The sequence below is a fragment of the Marmota marmota genome, unplaced genomic scaffold, assembly GCF_001458135.2.
Source record: "Marmota marmota marmota unplaced genomic scaffold, marMar, whole genome shotgun sequence".
Classification (NCBI taxonomy): domain Eukaryota; kingdom Metazoa; phylum Chordata; class Mammalia; order Rodentia; family Sciuridae; genus Marmota; species Marmota marmota.
The window spans coordinates 17,760,459-17,768,975 of NW_025999960.1; positions in this window are offsets into that span (position 1 = coordinate 17,760,459).

An 8,517-nucleotide genomic window follows, 5' to 3' on the forward strand; every position below is an offset into this window, starting at 1 on the left:
AACAGGAGTTAATACCCGTGTCATCGGTGTGTTCTCAGGAGGGCTCTGCAGGGAACTGAGGCCAGGCCGGATGGGTAATGACTAGCACAGGGTGGGAGAGGACCTTACCAGCATCTTATTTATCCACACCTAGCTCATTTTTTTTTTTTTTTTTTTTATACCAGGGATTGAACTCAGGGGCACTGGACCCTGAGCCACATCCCTAGCTCTGTTCTTTTGTATTTTATTTAGAGACAGAGTTTCACTGAGTTGCTTAACACGTTGCTTTTGCTGAGGCTGGCTTTGAACTTGCTATTCTCCTGCCTCAGCCTCCCAAGCCACTGGGATTACAGGCGTGAGCCACCATGCCAGGCCACCAAGCCCATTTTGAGAAGAGATTTGCCCGAGGATGGGATCAGAAGCCAGAGAGGAGAACGGTGGGACCCGGAATCTCCCTGCTTCCCGCCATATCCCTGACTCTCCAGATTTCAGACCCCAGCGCCCACTTCCTACTGGTCTCCTCTGGGATGCTGTTCAGGTCCCTCAAACCCAGGTGTCCAAGACAAGTTCTTCAGCTTCCTTCCCAGGCCTTTGGTCTCACCATCCACCCTGGTGCCAGAATCTGGGAGTCTCATTAGATTCTTCCTTCTCCAACCCCGGGCCCAACCCACTACTAAGCTTCAGTCCAAAATCCACATGGCAGCTGCCATCTCCCTCTGCCTCTCAGCTGCTCCTCCCTGGCCTGTTCTTGCTCCCTGGGTGCGGAGGCCTGCCCTCCTCCTCTTCAGGCTCACCTCTGATTTGGCCCTAGGTGCTCAGTAAAGTCAAGAAATGGAGGGTAGCTAGGGGTGCTGGGGTCTGGATTGGGTCCCGGTCCCCTGTCTGTCCCACGGTCGTCAGCTGGGGGCGCTCCTGCCCCACAGAACCCCAGTGGGGGCGGGAGTGTCTCCTGCGCCAGCCCAGCCAGCCTGGCAGGTCTGGTCTGGATGCGGGAGGCGGGGAGGGTTTGGCGTAGCGCGTCAGTGCGTGGGTGCAGGAGAGGGGGCGAGGGGAGGCTGGGTGTGCGCACAGGCTCCCAGCGTGTTTGTGCAGAGCTGGGGGGCGGTGCCGCGGGGACTCAGCTGCGGCATGGGTTGCTTAGAGGTGCCCTTGCCCCTTGCCTGGCCTCCCCCCAGGCCAGGAGACCCTGCAGTAGGGTTGCATCCACCCGGCAGACCTTCCCCAGGGATCCCTACCCCTTCACCCGCTTGAGGCAGCCCCCTTGGGAGGGAAGGCTTTGGGGTCTCATGCCCACTGTCTGCTACTTAAACTGTTTGTCCTCAGGGTCCTTGTAAATAAGGGGACAAGACCCCCATGTGACGGATTGTCATGAGAACTGGAGCTGGGTGTGGGAAGCTCCTAACTCCTGGTCTCCACAGTGACAAGAGGGATGGAGGGATCAGGCAGAGACCCCCATGAAGGCACAGCCCATCCCCTGAGTACTGGCCAGTGGGTGAGAGTGGCCGCAGAGCCTGGGTTCTGGAGGCTGGAGGCCTGGAGGGTGGCACAGACCATCTGCAGCCACAGGACAGGAGAGGAGGGAGGGGCCATCAGAACTCAGAGCACAGCGGAGGAGGGACTCAGCAAAGTCTTCTGGGAGGAGGTGGGCAGCGGTGGAGCTAGCCCTGAAGGGAAGGTGGGGGGCCTGTCTGGAGGGCAGCAAGGTTCTGCGGAGTGGAGGCAGGGTGCAGGGGGTCTGCAGCAGGCAGCAGGCAGCAGACAGCAGGCAGCAGGCTGGGGCTGGGTTGGCAGGGCGCAAGGCCTTGACTGCTGGTGAAGAGGCCTCAGTGGCGGGTGGCAGACTGAAGTGTTCGAGGGGCAGGGATGCCATGGTAGAGCTGAGTTTCTGGAAGATTCTGCACAGCCATGGACCACTAAAGAAGGGAGAGCAGGTCCCTTTGCCAGTGTAGAGGGGCAGGGTCCGGGCCAAGAGAGCAGCTGAGGTGGGGCAAGAGGTGCCAGGGCCTGGACTTGGATGGCAACTGGAGGGAGGGACAGGTTCCCAAGGAGGAAAGTCTCCTTCTCCCCTTGGTCTACACAGTAAGGAATTGAACTTAGATGACCAAAAGAACTTCCTAGTCCCAGAGCTGGACATGCCCTGGTGCTTGCCTGTCCCTGAGTCCCTTGCTGCCCCCTAGCTTCTACTGCCCCCAGACATCCCTAACCCCTGACTAAGCTTTTGGGATGAGCCCTGGGCCTGGCTGAGGCCTGAGGTGGGCAAGGGAGTGCAGATTCCTGACCCACTGAGTAATACGTGACATGTTGTGACTCGGCTGCGGCCCATCATGTGTCTGCCACAGATGGGTCTGGGGGTCCTGCAGAGTCTGTGACAGGGACTGCAGCCAAAGGGCTTTTGGCAGGAGCAGAGGGAGGTATTTTTCAGTGAGCTGTGGAAGGAAGCTGAGAAGTGGAGGAGGGTGCCCAGGCCAAGACGGGCCAGTCATCCCTGGCCCTGTTTCCCAGAGCCCACCTGTGGGCCCTTATGATAGGGCAGGATCAGGAGCGTTGGAGGGGTGCTGGCCTCTGGGCAAGCTGGCTCTCCTTCCAGAGGCCTGGGGTTGACTCCCTCCCATGAGGTGCAGGTGGCCCAAGGGTTGGGTAGAGGAGTAGGCTGGGCTGTCCTGCAGAGGGCTCCTAGTTGGTAGGTCCCTGGAATGCTCGAGCTGCCTCCCCACCCTGGCCGGGGGAGGGGGCAGCAGGCTAGGTGTGGATGACCCATGGGACCTGCTGGTAGACCTGGAGGCGGGGTCTGCAATGCTGCAGGCCTGCTCTTCTTACCTGGGGGCATGTCCGGTCCCCAGTGTCTGCTGTCTGTAGTGACTCCCAGTCTGGGCATGTGGACATTTGTTCCACTACCGTGTCCATGCCCCACCCAAGCTTCCAGGCACAGCTCTATCCAATGAGGCTCCTGATTGTCAGACAGTGGACACTGGGTGGGCACTGTGTGGGCCGCTGGGGTAGAAGGGGCTTCATGGAGAACCTGGGATGGGGAGTGGGTTGGAGGTGAGGGTGGACGCAGATGTGGGATGATACCTGGATGTGGAATAGGGGTGAGGGTGAGGGGATGCCTGGGAAGGCAGGGTGTGGAGTGCTGTGGGTTTGGGGCACCGTAGGGCTGACACTGAAATTTCAGGCACAGGTGAAGTTGGGGTTTGGGATGCAACTGGTTGGACATCAGGATGGGGTTGCTTGAGCTTAGAGGATCACCCAGATTTGAAGTGAGTAGATTTAAGGTTGAGTCAGGGGCATAGTTCAGATTCGGCATTAGGGTTGGGGCCAGAACAGTGTCAGATGGGGTGTGGGGTGAGGGTGAGGGGCAGGTGTTGTGGGCCTGGGGTTTGGGGATCCTTCCTGTCAGGGAAAGTGGTATCCTCACCCCTGCCTGCTCCCTGTCCCCCTGGGTGGCCTCTTCCTCACTCTGGACCTAGCCTGGGAATCCAGGTCTTCCTCTGAGCTGCTCTTCGTGTGGGTCTCAGCAGGGCAAGTCCTATGCCTCTGAGGAAACTCAGTCCTTGGTTAGGTGGGGAAGCTGGGCCTGCTTCCGGTGACCACTCTGGCCTTAATCAGAGTGGTCACCGGAAGACCTGACTGTCCCATCTTGTGCGATTCCCACATGTGAAGGCCCGATGAAGGACCAGGGTCAGGCTGCATCTGTCTTGTCTCTGATTCAGATTGATCCAGGGCCTGTGGCCTTCATGGAGGGCCTCTGCACTCTGCTCAGGTCCTCTCCAAGTCTGGCCTCCTGAGGAAGGTCCCAGACTCTGCTGCCTGGGCTGAACTGAACTCGGTTCGGGTCATGGTGGGCTGGAATCCTGGTCTGTGCCTGGACCCTGCAGACTTCCAGCCCAGCTCCACTCCTCAGTGGATATACCTGAGCCTGGCCAGTGAGGGGAGGGCTGCCCCTGTTCTACCACAGCAGCAGGGGTTGGGGGCCTTGTGATCCCCTGGGGTGGGACTGGCTGGGAGGCTTGGGGGCACCCAGTTGGGTGTGTTTACGCATGACTCAGAGGGATGCTGGGATGCCGAGGCCCTGAGCTGGTGGCTTTGTTCTCCCTCTGGCCCTGTGGTGAGTGCCACAGCCCTGAGTCATCAGGGTGTGGCCCAGATGCCTGTCAGCCACACACAGCCACACACTGGGCCCAGGGCACAGCAGCCTGGGCTCAGAGGGGTCTGCCTGCAGTGCTCCTGTAGGTGACAGTACTGTGGCTCTCTTCCCCCTCCTTCCCAGCAGCTCCCTGGGAAGTGGGGTAGGCTCTTTGTGGGGTCTAGAGGTGCTGGAATGGAGTTGGCACCTGCAGGCCCAGCCAGAGACCCCGAGGGGCACAGCACCCTTCCCTAGCTGCATTATGAGGGGCACTTGAGGGCCACTAAATGCTGGCCTCTCAGTTGTCATTGCACTGGGTCCTTGCACAACTCTGAAAGGTGAATCTGTGTGTTCCCACTTCACAGAGGAGGACACTGCGGTGTGGGAGGCTAATATCCCAAAGGGTGTCCAGCTGGGCTGAGCCTCATCAGATGCTCCGCCATGGTGGAAGGGCCGGAGCCACATGTGGGGACACGAGTGATGCTGGCCTGGCCTCTGCCCTCCATGTCAGTCCAGCTCTCCACTAGGACCCCCTTGAAGCCCCTACCCCCAGTTTAGAATCAGGCAGGTCACCAAGGGTCTGGGGTCTGGTTTTCCTGATCTGCCTTCTCTGGACAGGGGAGGAAGTAGGGCCCTTGGGGCCGCTCCCTCCTTGGGGACCTGGGCTTCCCTCCCCCTAGAGAGAGGAAGGCTGTGTGTGGCCCACAAGACCACCTCCTTCTCCACGGGGGGGCTGTGTCTATGTCTGTGTGTTGGGGAGGTCAGGAGAGCCAGCTCAGCTGTTAACTGGGTGCAGGGGAAACAGTACAGCTCAAGGGCCTATACTGCCTGTGCATAGCGCCCTCCCACAGGGGCAAGGATGGGGCCAGGAGCCCAGGTTCCCAGGCACACTTGGGGACTTGGAGGGAGGCTGGCCTGTGTTGGTTGCTTTCTCTGACAGTTGGGGGTCTGCTCCCAGAGAGGCTGCTGCTGTGCGGTGCAGCTGGGTGCAGGGGAAGGTGCTGCCCCGCCCGTCACCCACACCCTCCAGGTTCCTGACAGAAGCTGAGGGAGGGAAGGAGAAAGCACCTTATTAGGTAAGGAATGCCGGTCTGGCCAGGTGGGGAGAGGAGGCTGGCTCCTGCCTCCGGAACCCTCTCCATCTGGGTGGCAGTGGCAGGCCTCTTGGGTGCCCAGGGACCAGTGCTGAGCCTGCCCCCTCCAGCCCCGCTTCCTGGAGCCCCTGCTGCCTTGCTAGACCCCAGCAGGTCCCCCTGGCTCAGGGGAGGGTTTGTCCTCCTCACCAGGGAGGCTGAAAAGGCAGGGTCTTGAGTCAGCTCGGTGGCTGTGTGACTTTTCAGCTTCCTCCTGTGGGCAGTGAGCGGTGGGCCAGAGGCCCTGGGCCCTAAGCTCCATAGTATGTCCTTTCACTTGCACTCACAGGCCCTGGCCATATTGGCCATGCACAGGCTCAGGCCTGGCCCCCTTCCTCTCGGTTGGGAAACTGGCTTCCCTTCTAGGCCCGTCCTCTCAGTTCCAAGAGAACTGGGGTTCTGAGGAGGACAGTTTCTCCAGGCAGGGTGGCCTGCTGGGTCTGCTACATCCCAGTGATGGGGCTCAGCAGAGAGCCTGGGACACAGGTGCTATCCCCTGCACTCCCTTGAAGACCAAGGCAGGCTTCTCCAGGGTCCTCCACCTCTGCCCCACTCTACCTCTCTTCAGCTCCTGGGCAGCGTGCTTGGCATCTCCTTTGCTGGCCATCCCCTTTGCAGGCTGTCCCCTTTGCTGGCCGTCCGGTGTTGGCCCTGGAGATAAAGCATGGACTCCACATGTCCAAAGCCTTTTCAAACATTATTTAATTTGGCCCTTGCAACAGCCCCTGTACTGGTGGGTGAGTTTAATGGAGAGTTTCACAGCTAGGCAGAACTGGGCCTGGACGCAGTCCCTGCTCCTGCTCGGGTCAGGGAGGGGAGGCCACATGTTCTCCTGTTGGCCCAGGAAGTATCAGACCTGGGGGTGCCTTTGGGAAGTGTCCAGCCAGCCCCCCACTATAAGCCCTGATTCAGGGGAGCCTAGGACTTCTGCTGCCTCCTCCCTAATCCTGCCCCAGCCTTCTCCTTCCTCTGCCCTGTCTCTCTGAGCCTCCTGCCCTGCCCACTTCCAGCGCTGGGATTGCTCCCAGGGTTTCCAGGGAGGCTGACAAAGCAACTTCTGCTGTGTGAAGGAAACAAGGCCAAACATGTGAGAATGTCCACGTGCAGAGCCCTCTTCTATTCCAGCCTCCCCTGTGTACAGCCTGTCCCCATCCCCCTACCTTATGCAGAAAGGACAAAGCCCCTGTGCTCGTACAGCCCCTCCTGAAAGCCCTAGGGCTCAGGGAATCTCCCAGTCTCTTGTAGGTTTGGAATTCTGAGAATTCAAGCAGGAAGTGCAGCCTGTGTCTTGCTCTAATCTCTCCTGCTTGTTTTAAGTCCCCTGTTCTCTGAAGTATGCATACACTGTCCAGGGCTCAGGAAAGTTGGAGGCCAGGATTCCAAAGGTCCACATTCTCTCCTATGTGGGGCTTGAGGATGCCTGAGGCTCCTTTCTGAAGTCTCACTAGGGATGCCTTCTCCACTGTCCTTCTCCAGCAGGTTGGGGCTTCCTGTACCTTGTGCTCACTCTGCTCTTCAGAGAGTGCCATCGGCTACCGACACTCTGTCCTTTACTCTGCATCTTAGTTGGTACCTGGTATTCTCTGTTCTCTGCCAGTCTGGTCCCAGTGTCTGGAACAGTGTTTGACACTAGTTAGTGCTCAGTGAATAGTCCCCACAACAGGAGGCTCCCTGCCATGGCACCCTTTGTGGGAACCACTAACTGTGAGGAAGAGCTTGCTGGCTGTAAGTGGCTCCCTTTGCCTTCTGTCTTGAGGCACAGATGGGTCTCCGTGCCCTTCTGGCTGGCAGCCCCTTAACCATGTGCCCCTCAACCATGGTCAGCGGACTCTTGCTGACTGTCCAAATGGGAAACTCCAGAGCAGGCCCTGTAGGTCCAATCCACTGGGCTTTCAGTTCATGGCCCTCTGAATGGGGTTATCTGCACCACCCAAACTTTGACTGTCTTTTTTCCCTGGGCTGCAGGCTTGTACGTGCCCTGGAGGGGTTAGAGGGGAGAAGAAACCTAGGCCTGTACATAGACCATCACCCCTCTCCAGGTCACTTGTGTGGCTTCTTTGGGCCTGGACCAGGATTCTCTAGAAGGTTCTAGAAGCCAAGAGGGTCAGGCCATGGGAGGCAGGTGTGGTTTCTCTCAGGCCTTGGGCTCAGATGTGAACTGAAAGCAGAGTCAGTGGGTGAACAATTGTTTGTGCATTCAGTGAGCACTTACTACATACAAAACAGTAATTCTGGAAGGGGAGAGCACATTGTGAAGGGAACACACCTAAGTCCACTCTGAATCTCAGATGGCAGGTCTGGCATGGGTCTTAGAAATGGCCTTTTCTAACCAACTCAGAAATAGGGCCCAGAGAAGGACACATGCTTTCCTGGGTCACACATCAGTGCGTGGTGGCTGGGATTGGAATCTGTGTTCCTTCTCCAATATCTGCTGTCCAAGGAACTGCCTGAGCCTGGGCACAATATTGGGAAAAGGGAGATTCTGGCCAGGGGCCAACAGATTGTGCCCAATATTCTGAGGCATGGTTGCTAGCAGTCAGGGGCCCAGAAAGGAAATCATAGGAGTTCAATCTCAGGAATAAGGAGTTACAGGCATCAAGGGTGTGTGTGTGTGAGTGCGTCATACATGTCAATGTGTGTGAGAGGCAGGGGACACACAGGACTTATTGTGGGCAGGTTGATTAAACATGTAAATGCTTAGAAATCAGGAAGACTTGCTTGCCTGATATGAATATTTGGCTCTTGTTATTTTAAGGGTCCTCAGAGGAGGAAAGACAAGGACTGGAGGGTTGCCCCTGTGGGATCCTTCTGGGTGTGGGTGGGAGAGCATCAAGGGCAGCGTGACAGGTAGCCTGGGTGGGCATGTGAGAATCTCAGAGGCAGGCTTCAGCCCTGTCCAGCTCCTGGATGAGGGAGGTCCAGAAATGAGGTCACACCTCCAGCTGGCTATGGGCTGTGCAGAGGGTGCAGCTGGTGTGGTCCCGGGTGGGTGCAGCTCAGAGCCTTGGAAGGTCAGAGGGTAGACGGCAAGGCCTTTGCAAAGTCTCTGCCTCTGTCCTTCTCCAGAACCTCCCGCCCCGCCGCGCGGGGGACTGGGGTGGTGGGAGGGTGGACGGATCCTCAGGGTCGGGGTGGTGGGAGGGTCGGGGGACCCTCAGGCCCGGTGGGTGGACGCCCCTGCTCCAGGCCTGCAGAAGCCCGCGGCGGCCGGCAGGGGGCGGTGACGAACCGGCTTTGGGAGGCTCCGTGCCTTGTCCCGGGCGGGGCGACCCGGAATGCGGC